Below are 17060 nucleotides of genomic sequence, written 5' to 3'. Positions count from 1 at the left end.
TGAAGTACAGAAGAGGGTGCTGGGCAGCAAGACCAAAAGTACCACCCAGGAGGTCAAATGAATTTGGAGAAGTTTAGGAAAGTAAATGTGTGCATATGTTTATTTGTTTCATCTGAAGAAAGGAAGACCTGTGTGACTGCTTTGCTTCCCATCATCCCTCTGCTCATAATAGTATTCCTTTTTGGTCAGCTTTCACTGAATTCGACAGACAGAAGAGGTCTTCAGGAAGTAAAGCTCCCATATATTTAATATCTTTAACAGCTAAGGAAATAATTGTAACTCTAATACTGGCACCACCAGTTTTGGGGAGAAAAGTAGGGAGAACAGCCATATCCATTTTGTCTGGCAGCTGCCTGATGGCTGGGATGACTACCTGTAGTACAGTCTAGCCATAATCAGTACTGCCCTACTTGTTTGACATGCCAAGGATGAAGAAGGAAGTGCCATGTAACAGGAGATGTATGTGCCACAATGAGCATTAAGGAAGCCCAAATTACTGCACTGATCATCTCATGCAAGCCATGGAGACTGACAGGACTGAGTATGCTCTCTCTCTTTGCAAACACTTCTTCATACCTTCCTTTTTTAATACGGCATCAATTTTCCTGTCGTATCTTTCCTTTATAAATTCTAACCATGGAGAAAGAGAAGACATGTGGACAAATCTGTTGAATTCATAAGTTAAAAATTTGGGGAGCAGGAACAAGCAGGATGGTATAAGAAATGGCTTTCCATGTGTTGCAGGCAGAAAACTGTAAAAGTATGGCCACAGCCTCGTGGGAAAGAGGGAGGAAGGGTGAAGCATCTTGGCATAGCAGTTCAGAAGATTAAGCAGCTCCCTTGCCAGCACAAGAATAATGGAAAAGAGGCACGTGAGGGCAGAGTAGGTGACAAGTCAAAGGCAGCAGGTTGTGCATCATAGTAGGAAAAAACTGGGTGCTGTTGAACAGAACTGCAGTGGAGACTTTCCTCTCTTCCAGGACTCAGATCTCTTCCACTGGAGCACAATAGAGAGGTCTGCCTCCAAGAACTATTGTAGGAAATCTGGTAATCCTATTGCAGATAACCTCAATTGCTGTTGCTGCTATTTCCACTCACACTTGGAAATCATCCAGCAAAATGACAGGCTGCAAAAAAGTTTAGCAGTACTTGTTTGCCAGCCTAATAAATTGAAGAGACTCTTGAGCATTACAAAGGAATTGTTTTGCCTCTCTTTGTCACCTCCTGTAGAATCAGTGATTATAAAAGACCTAGACCTGTTTCAGCACCCTGAAGAGCTGAGGCGTTGTCAGTGGCTGCACTGTGGCAGCTGCATGCTACACCTACACAGCACTGGTGTGCAAACAGCGCAGGTGATTTAAACAGAAGCCTCACATGAGAGCAAACAGGAAAAATGCTTAGTGGCAACTTGGTCTACCCAAGTATACAAGCATGATCTTAACTTTAGACTCTCAGTTTTAGCAAGGCATAATCTACTGGATTGATTCACCTTCTTAAAGGTAAGCATATGCCTACATGCTTTGCTATATGAGGTGTGTTTAAGAAATGCATTGCGTTCTCAGTTATTCCATTGACACTGATTAAAATGGTACCTCACTTGAGTGAGATACAGTTTTAGCAAATGGAAGAATAAACTGGAGCACAGTGAGAGTAAAAGCCTGTGAAGATGATTTGTGTAGCAGTTATCCAGTTTGCTCAGTAACTTTTAGAAAACCCCCTGGAAAACCATGACAAAACTCAAATTGTAGCAGCTTATCTGGCCTCCAAAGTATTTATCTGTCAAATGTTTCTGCAATACAGCTCCCCATGTCTCAGGTGTTGCTTTGTTTCAGAGACATGTTAAAGAAAAGATAATGAAGAGTTAAGAAATGCTTGTCTTCTATTCAGCCTGGTTTTCTTTCTGTTTTAGTTCCTTAAAGTGTTTCTAGGGAGTTTTTCTGTTATTGTCTGCTGTGGTAGGAGTCCTGAAAGCTAGCTGTTTTCAGCCACTTGGTTCAACTCCAGGAAGTCATGCTGAGCAAATTACTGTAACATGTGACAATGGTGCAACAAGTATATTTTACATTCCCCTTGAATCAGATGGCTGAACACAAATTAAATTTTGCACTAACTTGCTCAAAACAGTTAGCACACAATTGGTATCTGAGTGTTTAGGCTGATTACAATATGAAAAATACAGAAATGTCATGTGTTTGAGCAATGTACAAATATAGCTGAAGTTGTTTTTGCCATTATCAAACGTGTGGAACTTTCAACCCCAGCATGTGAAGTTAAGCCTTTGAAGAATGCTGTGCAATACATGTCACATTACACACATTTCGAAACTAGGCAAGGCCTGTTGCCAGATGGGCAGGAATGATCTCCAACCACTTATTACCTAGGAGTGTACCAGTGCCTATGTCCTAGCAATCTGAAATGGGGAATATAGGTCAGCTCTATCAGTGATTTGCTATCTGCATTGAAATACCTTTTCTTTCTTTTCTTTGCCCGTTCTTTCCCTTATGAAGTTGGACAATCCTCATTTCTTGTCAGTCTTTCAGTTGATAAATCTACAGGCTGTCGTTATTTTCTCATCCTGTATTAATACTGATTATTAGTGATCCATCTGGTCTCAGAATCTTGCAATGTGTTTTTCTGGCACTCTGAAAACTGTTTTGTTTCTGGAAGTAACCACCCAAATGATACTGTTGGTAATCCACATGCAGCCATTCATCCAGGTGTGGAATTCCCAGTAGGAAAGCTGTTTCATCTATTGATAGACCTCACCGCTAAATGGCAGTAATGACCATGGAAAAACTAGTGTGGAGAAGCTGGCAACAGCATCACCACCCCACTACCCCAGCGTCAGTTAAGTGACCTTCAAGTAGACCCAGAGAGCCCTATGTGCAGAAATGGTGTTTCAGTCTGCTTTGCGGCTGCCTCTTTAACTAGCTGGTTGCACCTGAGCTCAGTCTTCCCTCCTTTTGATACCCCCATTCACTGAGCAGTAGGGCAAATACAGAACATCTCAGGGACTGCTTTAAATACCCCTGACTAGTCACACCAGCACCTGGGGTTTCTGGATTTCAGTGGAACAGGCATTGCAGGCTCCGGGAATCTGCTGTATCAGACAGTTTCCCTTCAGGACAAACCTGTTAGGTAGCATTCGTTCTTTATCAGCCTGCAACAGGGAACAGCTTCAGGGTTGGGACATGCCCAGGGACACTGTAGAAGAGTGCTTTAGTGCTTTAGATGCCACTGTAGCATCAGAGTGGGAGAAGGGAAACATTTGTAAATGTTTGGTAAAATCCCGCTCTCAAAAACTCATGTTATATAGAGCAGCTTCTAGATTTCACTCTTTCATGGAATAATGATAGTGAAAAAACAGCCATGGAAAATGATTGGTTGTAACAGCAACCTCTAAATTTACCTTTGCACCTTTATATTGCAGGAGACAACTGCAGAACACTACAGGGTTCATACATGTCAATGCACCCTCTATTTCAAACGTCATGTTTGAATGCCTAAGGCCTAATTGTTGGTTCAGTTGTCATAAACCATAGGGAATGTTGACTGAAGGACTCATGGCAAAGGAGGATAGGGGCATTGTGTTTTAAATTGCCTAGGGCATGTGGGACAAAGGCTTCCCTGTTTCAAGCAGAGTAAACTCATTAAGTCCACATTGTTTCAAGTTGGGTTTTACCCTAGTATCAGAAATGGTTAGAATGAATGAAAGCACAAAAAGACAAGTGATTTTTAACCTTGTGGGGAAAAATTGCATTAAATGCAATAAGAAACCGAGAAACGAAACATATTTTTTTGATTATTTTTCTTCTGTACTCATCTATATATGGTAATTGTTGTCAGCACTGCTTTGTAAAGACAGACCGAATTTTACCACTACGTAATTAAGGTTTAGGTTTTGGTTTTGGGGTGGAAGGGTTTGTTCTTTGATTTTCTGGGGATTTTTTACTCCATAAAAAAAGGAAAACAACAAAAAAAAACAAAGCTAAAGGAGTATCATAACATGACTGCTTGCATATTTATTTATTTTTTTTTTAAATCAAGGAATAAAAAGGCTCAAGCACACTCTGAATCCTGCAATGGAAAATAGAAAGTGTTTCACATTGTTCATTCATGACTGTTTTTGCTGTAATTAAGCAGCTAATGCTCCAGATGGCTTAGTTTTCAAAATTAATAAATTTCAGCTCTGCTGAATGTTTTATTTTAACACATACAAAATACTAACCAGAAGCTTTTAGTAATTTCAGTTGTAAAATGTCCCAAAACACTGGAGGCTTTGTGACATTTGCCACATGGGGCAGGGATGTACTGTTCCAAACTGTGCTCTATGTAACACTGTGCCACTTGGTTAATGCAGCTCCCAGGATCCAGTCTATGCCCAACAGCCCCTCTGGTGCAGATTCAGCATTTCTCCCAGTTGGGCACTGCCTGTCTTCTTTGCATAAGCTTTGACGGGTAGGCTGAGATTTTGGCAAGGAATATTTGAAGAGAGACATCTGGCCCTAACACTCCAGTCTAAATGAGAGTCCTGCTTGTTGCTTAGGACAAATATGTGCAACACCACCAGTATCAGCATTAAAGCAGTTTACCACAGCTGTTCTTGGAGGTCAAATGAACTGAGTTCCCATTTGTTCTCTGTCTGTGGCAACCATCTGCTTGCTTTGGAGTCTACAGAGAGATGGCATGTCCTTATCCTGCACAATCAGGCCTGAGATGCAGCTAGTCTGTGCTGGGATTTACTGAGTTTGTGCTGCCTTGCATGATTCTCTTTACCAAATCAAGTTAAGAAGTTCAAATTTTTTTATCAGCAACTTAATGTAATCTAGAACAGAAAATATTCTTCTGACTTTCCTGAGCGACCTTTTCTTATAATGGTATGAATGCGTGAAAGTAACGCTTAATGGATGAGATGTTATTTCATGTATTCTCATGGTTTGTTCCTGAGGATAAACTACTTAAAAAAAAAATAATGCATTAAAACCGTAGAAGTCTTCAGGCACTATGAATACCTTCTTCATCTCCTGTACCACTCTCTTTTGATGGATCACTTGTTGGCAGCTCCTGTCATGTAGCTCCAAACCTAAAATATCTCAGAAGTCTGAGTCTTCTAAAAGGTACATTGCTTTCGTACCAACGTCTTTGCTAAAAGCAGGGCTCTTAGTAGTAAGGCCAGTGCAAAAACAAGCATTGCTTCTTCCCCAGAGCTTATGGTGTGAAAGAAAATGCTTTTCAGGGGAGTGCAGGGAAGATTTGGAAAGCAAGATCTAGCCCACAGTATGGCTTTATGAAGGCTTCATGAATTAGATTAATTTTTAAAGCTACTGAAGATGTGAGTGAAGTTCTTAGTAACCTCTTTGATCTGGCATCTCATATAGAAACCCAGCACTGAACTGGGTGTACTGCCTTTTCTGGGTCACAGAAGACATAAAGCACTCTCATCATCACTAGTTTCTTAAAGGTAACTCTCCCATAGTGCCGGGACGCAGCCAGTTGTTTGTATTCTCACATTCCTGAGCTGATAGCACCAGGTGATTGTAAATACCTTGCACTGCAAAAAAAAATCACTTTTTGGAATTGATTCTGGGCAGACTCCCAACGTTAGCTTACCTTCTCTTGGCAACATTGCTGCCTGACTGAACATTCACAGCCCCAAGAACAGCAGAGAAGATATACGGCATATTTGCTTAGTGTCAGTGTCCAGAGGCCTTCAAGGGCCACTGAAGTAATCCAGATTTGTCTTTTCCTCAGCTTTCCAGAAGCTGGAAGAAAGATGTTCTGTGAGGTGGTGTGTGAGGCCAGCATCACCTGACAATTTAATTTTGCAGATAGAGCTCTCCAGGTTTGGATCTATGGTTCCCATATGTTGGTCCATCAGCATGAAGCTGTTGCTACACAGTCAATCTTCTGGGTCACTGTTTCTTCCTTTTCAAATGAAGACTGCTCTCACTATCAGACTGAGCTGATTACAAGCCAGCTTGGGCTATGCCTTCTAGTTTCATCCGATATCATTATGTGCAGGTCAATTATAGCCATATTTTTACCGTATTTCCTGGGAAGCAGCATCCGTGAAAGAGCTTTGAGATTTATCCACCAACGCAACCACCTCTTTCTGCCTCTGAAAACAGGCTTATTGTAAATGATTCAAACCACAAATGCGAGCAAAGGGAAAGGGATCGTTTGATTTACTGTAAGGCTACCATGAGATTTCTTTCAAGATCTGATAATCAGGCTTCTCAAAGATCTTAAAAAGCATCTACAGGGCCAGGACCTATGTTTACCCATTAGACTCTTAGACCACTTATGAATGGCTGTACTTAGACAAAAACGATTGTTTTCCAAGGTCATGGCCCTTTGTCGTGAGCTTTGCATCCTGCACAAGGAATTGTCTGTGTAGCTAGGGATCAGAGCTGTGGGGCATTGGGCAGCCATAGAAACTGTGAGACTATGGGAGTAGTGTAGGAGTAACTTGCAGATTTAGGGAGGAAATAATAACTTCTAGTTGATGTTGGAAGCACTGAAAGCAGAGAGTGGGAGCAGAGAATGAAAAAGGCGATTCTCTAAAGGATTCCTTTTTAAAGATGTCATCAGCAAGGGCTGCCAGATGAGTATCAGAAGTGTAGAGACTCAGTAACAGCAGGAAGTGATAATGGAGGTCCTGATAGCAGGCTGGGAGTTTCACTTAGGTAGTTCTTTCCAGTTGCTGTGGAAGAGGTAGAAACTGAAGCACGAAAGGGACAGAGTCAGTATGCTGACAAGCCTGTACTGCACCATCAAAACAGCTCAGGAGGCTTTGGCTCCCAGACCCACATCTTGCTGCCTGTCCTTTTCTGTGTCTCACAATATACAAGGGCTTGTGAGATCAGGAGCAAGACTTGACAGCTGGAGCATTTGGTGAGAGGGGAGGCCTGGGAACTCTTCTGCAGCCAGCCCACCCCTCTGGTGCTGTGCTGTGGTATGATGCATTCAGTGAATGCCATGACTAACTTCATTCTGGTCCACAGCATTTTTGTCATCACTTGCCGTTGTGTTGATAGGACTGCTTGTATAATCCTACACCTCCTGGGTGGCTTCAAATATTTCTGCTTTTTCCTACTTAAAAAACAAAAAACTTCCCCACCCCAAAAAACAAAACAAAACACCAAAACAAAACCCCAGAAAACCCCAAACAAGGAAACAAACATGCAAGCAAACACTCCCCCCACCCCCCCCCCAAAAAAAAAAAATGAAAACCAACAGAGCAATTTTTTTTCAGGCAAAATCAGGAACAGTCAGAGCCAATCCTAGACACAGTGAACTGTTAAAATGTTACAATAAAATGTGAAACATTCTAGCTAGAAACATCTGTTTAATTATTCCATTGGGGAGCTGAGGCTCCAACTTCAGGAAGATTGGTTTCTAGCTCAGGTCAAGCATAAATTAGCTGATTTTGAAGTGCATCATTCTTATTGCTAGGATTTTTATGTAAGAATACACCTAGAATGCTCTTCTATGTCTTTTTGTCTCTTCTACAGTCCTCCTAAACCATTGAATTATCAGTGAAGGACTAAAATCTTATAAATTTACTGAAACTTAATTCAGAATAACTGAAGTGTGATAACACAGGCTTTACTCATGTGGATCTTTCAAAGTGTCTCTTTTTGTGAACAATGCCACCACTTGAATTCACCCTGTTTAATGATGCTTTACATATCTTGCACTCAACAAAGGTGCTCAGAAAGCACCTTAACCATTTCAGATCTCTTTTGAGTCACTCAGATCTCTAAATCTACCACAGTTCACCCATCATCAGTTAAAAGATAACCTAACAAGCCCTGAGGTGGCTCAACAAACTTTGATATAGCAAAACTTAGCACAAGTGTCTTTCAGCATTCCAGTAAAGCTCAGGATTTAGAAAAATCTGAAGATCTACTGCTTGGAATGGAGTATTCAGTGTTTATTCCAGTCTGAATAACTGAGAGATTCAGTGATTTATGTATTATTGTCTAGTTTGGTGGTTCTCAAACTAATAAGTGTACATTTAAAAAGAAGTCATACAACAAACCTGCAAGCACCTACTTCCTTTCCAGCCTTAAACCAGTGTGTGTTCAAAGGATATTGCAAAATATTCTTGTTTCTGATCTATAAAAGTTAAACCTACAGGTGCTGTTCTGGATGATTGGTATTACTTTTTTAAAAAAAAGTATTTTATATTTTGAGGAGATTTCACCACACTTACTGCTTTGATTTATCATCTGTCTATTTCAATATTAAATACCAGTCGTTATAACATGGGACTAAGAAGGAACGATTAATATTCACAATAGTGACAGCTTTGGGACAAATTATTCTGGCAAGCCTAACATTAATTGTTGAGTGTTCCACTTTCATGGGCACTGCACAGGCCTCTGGCAGGTCTGGTGATCATCTCCACTGAGCCTTGGGAAAGACCATGCCTGAAGGAGAGGCAGAATTGTTCCTTGATCTTCTGAGCAGTCAGGAAGCTGCCCAAGCTCAGCTTTAGTTGAAGAATGAAGCTGTGTGCTTGAGTGCTTTCAATTGCATGTTTTAATGACTCTGTGCTCTTCAAGGTCACCTGGAGGAACATGACTGAGCCTTGTTGCTCATCTGGGTACTTTTTGTGGTCCCTGTTTCTATCTGGGTAGTTGACAAGAAGCAGTATTTGCAAAATGCTATAGAGTACATGTTTAAGATCAACAACTAAATCACATAATAGAACTTGTTAGAGAATGAGTTTCCACCTAACTTTTTTTTAATTCTTAATAGAGAGTAGGTAGAAAAAGTCAACATTCAGAAATGATCCATGAGGTTCACTTGGGAGGGAAAACTGGTTTGGTAAAAAAGTCTTGGTCACATTCCAGCCCTTAAAATATCTGTATAAACATTGCAATATTTTAACATTACTGAAAGCCTTTTCAAAGTAAAAATAAATAAAATGGTGCAATATGCCATTTTTATGTTTTTAAAACAATTCCATTTCTAAAACAAATGCTGATCTGTGAAATGTTGTTTAAAAGTTATCAACTTTACTAAAACGCCTGTTTCTGGGGCAACCCTCTTTAATTTACACTTTCTGACCAAATTTTCTCTGCAGAACTTTCAAGCTATTACCCTCTATTGCACTCTGGAGTCACAGCCTCTTCAGTACCTATTAGTCTCTTACCCTTCCTAAAGTGCTCTGTAGTAAGTCAAAGTAAATGGGTAGGGAGAAATGGCCTTTAATATTTTACTGAGCAAACCTGGTTATAACCAGCCTCCTGTCACGCAGTCTTGGTTCTTGAAGTGTGTTTCATTAATTCTTCAGTATGTCCTGTGATATCCTTTCTGATCATTGTAGGATAAAGTTCATTTCCTTCACACTTTTTTGGAGCTCTTTGAGGTGGTTTTAATTTTTGCTTCCAGATGTACCAACAGTTTTGTGCTTCTAAGTCAAATGTGGTTTAAATTTCCCTTCCATTCAGGAAATGAAGAAAATAATCCATGGCCATGCTCATGTAAAGCACATCATTTGTCTCCCAAGTGCCTGCAATAGAGTCAGGAAAAGCAACTGAGAACTGGTTGTCCTTAACAATGAAACTTTCTCATTTCCAACCTAGGACCCATTACGGGGCTGCAGTCCATTCTCCAAAGCAACTTCAAAACATTTTGTGTCATTGTGTCAGCCACGTCAGTTTATTGAGTTAAAAGACAGTAGGGATATGTGAGGGAGGTAGAAACTGCTTAGTGCTTCCCACCCCTTGCAAATATTTGGTCCTGAAGCACAAAAGTGAATACGATTTCATCTCAAAGTTTATGGATGTGTCCAGTCCCAAACTGTGCCAGCATGTTTCTGCCTTCTCCAGGTCATTAGTGGGGCACCCAACCTCAGCCAAGCCTTTGGCAAGAAACTGCGAGGAGAAGCATCCTTGGGGTGGTCTGGGAGGGAGGGGCTTGGAAGAGCAGGATGTGAGCCCATCCACCCCCAGGCCCCCAGCATGAATCATCCCGCAGCTGCTGCAGCCGCTCTAGCAGCAGACACTTGATGAGTTGCTTTCAAACTCAGTAAGTAACCTGGCAAGCACTGTGTAACCTTTGTGAAATTCAGACAGTCTGGATCAGATCTGAGCATCAGGCAAACCTTTTTTTTTCTTTCTTTCACACATGTATATGAACACCTCATTCATAACGTTATTGTTTAGCTGGGCAGGGGGAACCTTAATGTTTCTAAAACACGGAAAAACTGGTATCTTAGAGGAATATGTTCAAAGCTAGGTTTAGATTTACTCACTGTATGAGTCAATAAGCTCTTAGAAAATGCAGGTGCTGATATATGTTTTCAAGTAAATTTAACTGTTTGTCCTGTTACCCCATGCATGGATACATACTCAATTATTATTAGTATGACAATTTGACTTAGGAAACTGGTAAGTACTCTACTTCTTAATGAGAAAAGACCTTATAAAGCAATAAATGAAGAGGGCAGTAACAATAACAAAACGGCAGAATACAGCATTTGGGGGGAAGTTGCTGCTGTAATTTGAAATGCCTTTCTCCTCATGGCTGCCTGGGACAGTTTAGCCATAGAAATTCTCTGAAGCAGCTGAGGTCTCCAGCGTTCAAAAGACTTTAAAATATCTCTGTTCCTAATTTAATTATGGAAAAAGTAAAGAATAGGTAGGATGTCAGGATGTAATCTCTAAGAGCCAAAATTGCTCAAGAAACAAGTGAAAATTCAAACATGAGGAATGCTCCTGTCCTGACTTCAACTAGGCGTCAGAACAACGAGACAAACAGCCAAAATCAAACTTCTTGGAAGAGTAAAATTTTGTGATCCAAGAAATAGAGATTAGTAGCTAACAAAAATTTCATGATTAACATAATATACAAATTACTCTGTTATATGCGGTTAGAAGAGAATAGACTTCCATGTAGAGCCATCTATGGTTTGTTGGCAATACCCCATTCCTCAAACCTGAATAATGGATGTACCTTCACAATTCATATCTATACCTCACTGCAGTGTATTTCAGTGCATGTGACTCCGGACTATAAGTAGTAAATTAATATTATTCCATATTATTAAAATACTTCATATCCTAACAAGTAACTTAGCCAGCCAGGTCAGAGAGAACACAACTGAGCTTCCCTCTGAAAATTTTCATTAGGGTAATAATAAAGAAAGAAACCAGATTATGACTAATTCCTTCTAAACTATCCCAAAATGTCTGAAAATTGATTACAATATTTTAGCTCTGGGCCTAACTTTACAGTGTGTGAAAGAAGAACTTTCATTAAGCATCTAACGTATAAAAAAAATCTGCCATGTTGTTGCAAGGTACACACATCATAAAAGTACTGCACCCAAGCTGATAAGGTATATATAAGTTGTAAGACTTGGCTGCTTCTCAAACAAGATATATTTTAAAACACCACTACTTCCAAAACTTAAAAAATAATTAAATGGTTTATAAACTTAGAGCCTCACATAGCATGTAGTTTACAATAAAAGCAATCATAATCCAACACACAGGTAGTGGTTAAATTAAGAGTCATAAAATCCCTTCAAAAAATAAACAAAATGGACTTGACCTTCAGAAACACACAGAATTAGCTATGTAAACCCTATCCAAGTCTCCTTGAAACTACAGTTGCATTCTGTGGGCTTTAGAACACTTTACAGATTCAGTTTCTTATCTTATCTTTGCATATTTGATTCCACCATTTAACCAACCACCATTTTAAAGACAGCTCGTTAGATGGCCAAATTGACTGATCATCTCAATCTTTTTGCATGTGATAAGTTCTGGGTCACGTTGTTTTCTTTTAATTAGGGAAACTGTACATATACTAGGCAGACTGTCTGAATGTTAACAGGTTAATTGTACTCTATATCAGTCCTCATTCTCTCAGTAAACTGAGTAATATTTGTTTGCTTCACCTCCAGTCTGCATAGAGACACATCACTTTCCCGTACAGTTGCAAATCCATTGCATCTTTATCATTTTTGACAGGCTGCTTTCTCCACTGAAAGCATGTCTCAGACTACAGAAAACATCTGTCTGTTGATGAATACTCTGAAATGAGGTATGTGTATTCCTTGTAATTTCTGGTCTTTGTTGACATAGAGAATTATATGGAAAATTTATTTCTCTGTATCTTTACTTCTGAAATGAAGTCTATTGTCTTGGCCCATAGAAATAAGTCTGTGAAAGCCAACAGGTTTTTGTTTATTTTCACAAGTAATTAGTTGCCCCTGTCCACCCATACTCTTAAAATAACACACAGGCAGGAAACACACTAAGCTGCACTACCTTTTGTCCTATACACCATTAATTCAGGTAAGGGTAAGCAAACAACATCGAAAGTTGACCTGAATTTTGGGTATCTCTGGCAAGATACACAGAACATATCCAAATGTCTAGCTGGGTTTGGCACTCCTCTTACTCATATTATCTCTACTGGAACAAGTTAATCACTGGACCAAAGAACCCAGTCTGTCTGCTGCTGTCTGTCACAGACCTCGCCCTTTCCCAAAGACTGTAAGATGTGCAGAGCTTCAGGTATCCACCTCCAACCAAATGTAGTGATTTTTTCAATGTCCCATAAAACACAAGTCATTTGAAACTTCTCTCAGAGATGTGCACTAGAAATTACCAATTATTGTGCCTACTAGTGATGGTGCTCTCAGCAATCACAATCTTTAGTATCACAGGGCTCACAGGTAGATGTGAATTAGTTGTCTTTGCATATCATGCTGCTTTCAGAATCCCTGGCCCATAGATGCTTTAAACCAGTATAGGGAAGAAGAAATACAGATCCCATGTTAAGACTCTTCCAATAAATACACAGTTTAGGAACCAAAAAGTTGCCCAGTTTTTGTTGAACTATGGTATGGTTTTGTACTTAGATAAAGACATATCTCTGCCAAGTGTTCCTGATTCTTTTCTGTGTTTCGCACAAAGGAGTGGGCTCTATCTAACCGTAAGTGTAAATGGCCACCTTTTTTAACCATGGTTGACTTATATGTCATAGCTTTTGGAGAAACAAACAGAAAGTTTAATTAAAATAGAGCTCAGTCAAATTGAACCTGCAATGTTTGAAATAAGAAGTAAGGCTTTTATCCATTTGGCTACCTGGTCTCCACAGGAATGTATACATATATATATATGTATATATATATGGGAGTTTACTAGCTGCGCTTTTGTTCACTGAAAGTGATAGAAATCTGGAGAGAATAAAACATTGAGAATAATTTTAAAAATCAAATATAAGTAGTATTCAGTTCAAACAAAAACCTATTCCCCAATTCATACAAAGATCTCAGTGCACAGAGAAAATAATGAAGGTTAGATTTGCAGTAATAGTCTGTTATTTTGCTTGAACCAAAGATATTTGAATAGTTTTAAGGACCAAATACTAGGACTATTCAGTACATCAGCACTGATTTCAATGGGATCAAAGTTTGGCCCCTGGTGCCCTATTTTGACATTCTAATGAATTTATTGTTTGACTGCTTTGAAAAGTCTCTTGGCAGAGAGCTTCTGCAAATACAACAGTTCAGTAATTTAGGGCCATTTTCCCCCCTCTATGTGGTATTAGTTGCACTTTCAGCTATTGTGGAATAGAAATATTATTCAGCACAAGAGCTATATTAAAAATTATGAAGCGAAGTTAATTAAAAGTCAGATGTAAATGCTGACTGCAAACAAAACTCACCCCTTACTTCATAACTCTATGTGTAAACAAAATGTAATGAAAAGTGAAGTTAATCTACTCTTTTCTCAGAAAAAAATGATCTGAAAGTGAGTTGCATACCCCTTTAGTAGATATATGAAGAAAGATGGCACCAATAAAGTGACCTTGTGATACAGGAGTGACTAGGTCTATGCAAGACCATTGGAGGAGTAGTATTTAAGAGTCTGATATTAAAGTTCACATCCAAATATGAATTATTCCTGGGATGTGAGACAATATTTAGGGCCTAGAAAGGGTATACATCCATGTATATCCTGGCTTGTTTATGCAAATTCTGTAAGACTAATACAATTTTTCTCTGTGACTGATTTTGTTGCAGAGTTGAGATTTTTTTCTTGTGTAGATTATGTGTTATTTCATTTTCCTAAGTTTTGTCTCGAAGATATAAGGATTTCTGCTCCTGACAAACTGTTTTGATATATGTCTCTGTTCTATGTAGGTCATTTACCCACATCCTGTTTGTACATATATCTTCAGCATGTGTGTTTGGGGATCTGAATTAATTACCTCAAGTATTCTGTTCTCTAGATGTGAGAATCCTGGCACAGGCAACTGAAGCCATACAGTGGTTCAGTGATAAAAAATGCCATGGGCTTTCTTAATACACAGATTTTTAACGGCTGTGATGTCCCTCCCAGCCACAAACACACGCACACAAAAGTAATACATATATATACGTATATATACATATCTATTATTGTTTCTTACTTCTTATGAAATTAAATATGGCTGGGAAAAATTAAAGTGTTGTGCATGGCCAAGGCAATGCCTGTTTGAACTAAAAAGACATGCCCTCTAGTCAGCAGAATGTCAAATGCTCCATCAAGTATCGTTTTGCCTACATCATAGTCATGAAACTCCCTTCTAGCTGAGACCAATCATAACTGCAATAAGACAGATATGTGATAAAGGTCTGTGTATGCTGGTGATTACTAATCTCAAGCAGTCCTTCCAACATTTCATTGCATAGCCACATATTTAACCAGAGAATTTGACTTTCACAGAGGGATCATCTTGAGCAGCAACATGTGAAACAGGTCGCTTTGTGCAAACTAGGGCAAGTGGGTAATGCACACTCCCTGTCACACTGCTAACTTCTTGAAGGAGAGAGAGATATGTTGTTACCATTGCTATGCAAGTTTTTTCCAGCTGTTCTAGCAGAACATCTGTCCTAAGTCATGCCATATTTGCTGACTGACTGAGCAAGCTTAATAAAATGCTTTGTGTGTATGATAGCACTCTGCAATGATATACAGAAAAGGGGAAGAGAGACTCAGTGAAACAGCCAAAGAAAGCCAAAGTAGTTGCTGTGCCTTCAGTGTATCAGGGACTGCTGCTAGTGTTTCTCATTTACACATACCATGAAGAAATTAGGCTACGGTGGATCAGTCTTGAAACATAAGGAAAGGAACTATAGAACTGACATTAATGAGGCTTCAGGGTTTTAATATCCCATGTCTCTGCAACAGCTCTATTGCAGCAGTTGGGCTTGCCTTGCTATCCTTTTCTAAAAGCTGGGGGTTATCTGTCCCAGTCTTCTCCCCTCAGCTATTGAAATCTTGCTAACTTTTTGGAATACTGACAAAATGATTTTCAGGCAGGCTGACAATGCTACCATTTGCAGCTGGAATAGTGATCTTCTTTTAACTGATGTTTCAGTAATAGTAGTGTTGTTGCTGGCAGCACCAGGACAGCAACAGGATTCCTGCACTCTCTTCAGCTCTTGTGCAGTGCTTTTAGAGGAGCATAGGCAGAGGTGCTTTGTGTACCATGAGTATGCAGACAAGTATGATCTTGACACAGTGTTGTCACCATTATAGTTCAAATAAGGCATTAAATCTCAGAAAAAAAGAGTTGTTTTTTGAATACTTCTTGAATGACAACACTCAGAGAATAAAGACTTCAAGGTATATATTCAACATTTGCTGTCTGTAAGTAGGAGTATAATGCAAAAAAGTAGTGGGCTGCTCTTGGAAGTAAATATTGCATAGCCTGAGGACTGCAAAACCAGGCCTGTCAGCAGCTAGATCATTTATAGCTACTCTCTCAATTTTCTGCTGTTAGTCTTCTTCTGAACCTCCATCTCTCACTGAAATGGTCCTGCAGAATCTGTGAGAGCTTACAGCTTCTAGATAAGGAAAAACATATTAAGGGAGAAAAATGCTGTGATTTTTGACTCCTGAAGGAGTGTGCTTCTACTACTAAATCTTAAATATACCTTTTTTTTTGGGGGGGGGGGAAGGAAGAAAGGAAGGAAGGAAGGAAGGAAGGAAGGAAGGAAGAAAGGAAGGAAGGAAGGAAGGAAGGAAGGAAGGAAGGAAGGAAGGAAGGAAGGAAGGAAGGAAGGAAGGAAGGAAGGAAGGAAGGAAGGAAGGAAGGAAGGAAGGAAGGAAGGAAGGAAGGAAGGAAGGAAGGAAGGAAGGAAGGAAGGAAGGAAGGAAGGAAGGAAGAAAGGAAGAAAGGAAGAAAGAAAGAAAGGAAGAAAGAAAGAAAGAAAGAAAGGAAGAAAGAAAGAGAGAAAGGAAGAGAGAAAGGAAGAGAGAAAGAAAGAAAGAAAGAAAGAAAGAAAGAAAGAAAGAAAGAAAGAAAGAAAGAAAGAAAGAAAGAAAGAAAGAAAGAAAGAAAGAAAGAAAGAAAGAAAGAAAGAAAGAAAGAAAGAAAGAAAGAAAGAAAGAAAGAAAGAAAGAAAGAAAGAAAGAAAGAAAGAAAGAAAGAAAGAAAGGAAGGAAGGAAGGAAGGAAGGAAGGAAGGAAGGAAGGAAGGAAGGAAGGAAGGAAGGAAGGAAGGAAGGAAGGAAGGAAGGAAGGAAGGAAGGAAGAAAGAAAGAAAGAAAGAAAGAAAGAAAGAAAGAAAGAAAGAAAGAAAGAAAGAAAGAAAGAAAGAAAGAAAGAAAGAAAGAAAGAAAGAAAGAAAGAAAGAAAGAAAGAAAGAAAGAAAGAAAGAAAGAAAGAAAGAAAGAAAGAAAGAAAGAAAGAAAGAAAGAAAGAAAGAAAGAAAGAAAGAAAGAAAGGCAAAGCAAAGCACATTATATTAGGAGTTAGAATTATCATTGTGACTTTCCATAAGATGCTGTTTTGAACTTTTCAAGGAATGTTTGTGCAATGGCCCACCAGTGTATTGCAGATTCCTGGTAGCACTGGGTGAAAATGTGAAAGGAAGCACCTTAGTAAACATATGCCTTCATGATGTTTACAAAAAATCCCTAAAACATTTGTGCAAGGTTTCTCCATAAGTTTTAATACAGAAAAAATGATTAAGAAAAACTTAATGGAAAGAAAAAATCAGTGTGCAGAAGCCTCCTGATTAACTGTAATCCTGAGGTAAAT

The 17060-nt window shown here is 39.2% G+C and overlaps 1 long non-coding RNA gene across 1 annotated transcript; it reads left to right on the top strand.

Moving 5' to 3' along the window:
• Positions 1-1292: 1292 nt before the first annotated feature.
• Positions 1293-16020, top strand: LOC115945479 (uncharacterized). Its single transcript, XR_004550609.1, has 3 exons — positions 1293-1499; positions 11991-12063; positions 15977-16020. It is a non-coding gene; the product is annotated as an uncharacterized lncRNA (long non-coding RNA).
• Positions 16021-17060: the final 1040 nt, after the last annotated feature.

Source organism: Melopsittacus undulatus, chromosome Z (genome assembly GCF_012275295.1).
Source record: "Melopsittacus undulatus isolate bMelUnd1 chromosome Z, bMelUnd1.mat.Z, whole genome shotgun sequence".
Lineage (NCBI taxonomy): Eukaryota > Metazoa > Chordata > Aves > Psittaciformes > Psittaculidae > Melopsittacus > Melopsittacus undulatus.
This window is presented reverse-complemented; position numbering and strand designations above follow the sequence as displayed.